Here is a 656-nt window from a genome sequence, read left to right on the forward strand (position 1 = left end):
GCAAGTTCCATGGACTTCCACTGGAAGATCCTCATCAGTTTTTAGCTGAGTTCTTGCAAATCTGTGACACAGTCAAGACTAATGGGGTTGACCCTGAGGTCTACAGACTTATGCTATTCCCTTTTGCTGTAAGAGACAGAGCTAGGACATGGTTGGACTCACAACCTAAAGAAAGCCTGGACTCTTGGGAAAAGCTAGTCAATGCCTTTTTGGCAAAGTTCTTTCCACCTCAAAAATTGAGTAAGCTTAGAGTGGAAGTCCAAACCTTCAGACAGAAGGAAGGAGAATCCCTCTATGAAGCTTGGGAAAGATACAAACAATTAATCAGAAAGTGTCCTTCTGATATGCTTTCTGAATGGAGCATCATAGGTATTTTCTATGATGGTCTCTCTGAACTATCCAAGATGTCTTTGGATAGCTCTGCAGGATGATCTCTTCATCTGAAGAAGACGCCTACTGAGGCTCAAGAACTAATTGAAATGGTTGCAAATAACCAATTCATGTACACTTCTGAAAGGAATCCTGTGAACAATGGGACTGGTCAGAAGAAAGGAGTTCTTGAGATTGACACTCTGAATGCCATATTGGCACAGAATAAAATATTGACCCAACAAGTCAATATGATTTCTCAAAGTCTGTCTGGAATGCAAAATGCA

General features: G+C 41.0%; 1 non-coding gene across 1 annotated transcript; it reads right to left on the reverse strand.

Moving 5' to 3' along the window:
• Positions 1 to 242: 242 nt before the first annotated feature.
• Positions 243 to 350, reverse strand: LOC112799296 (small nucleolar RNA R71). Its single transcript, XR_003200871.1, has one exon. It is a non-coding gene; the product is annotated as a small nucleolar RNA R71 (small nucleolar RNA).
• Between the last annotated feature and the right edge of the window lie 306 nt (positions 351 to 656).

Source organism: Arachis hypogaea, chromosome 4 (assembly GCF_003086295.3).
Source record: "Arachis hypogaea cultivar Tifrunner chromosome 4, arahy.Tifrunner.gnm2.J5K5, whole genome shotgun sequence".
NCBI lineage: Eukaryota > Viridiplantae > Streptophyta > Magnoliopsida > Fabales > Fabaceae > Arachis > Arachis hypogaea.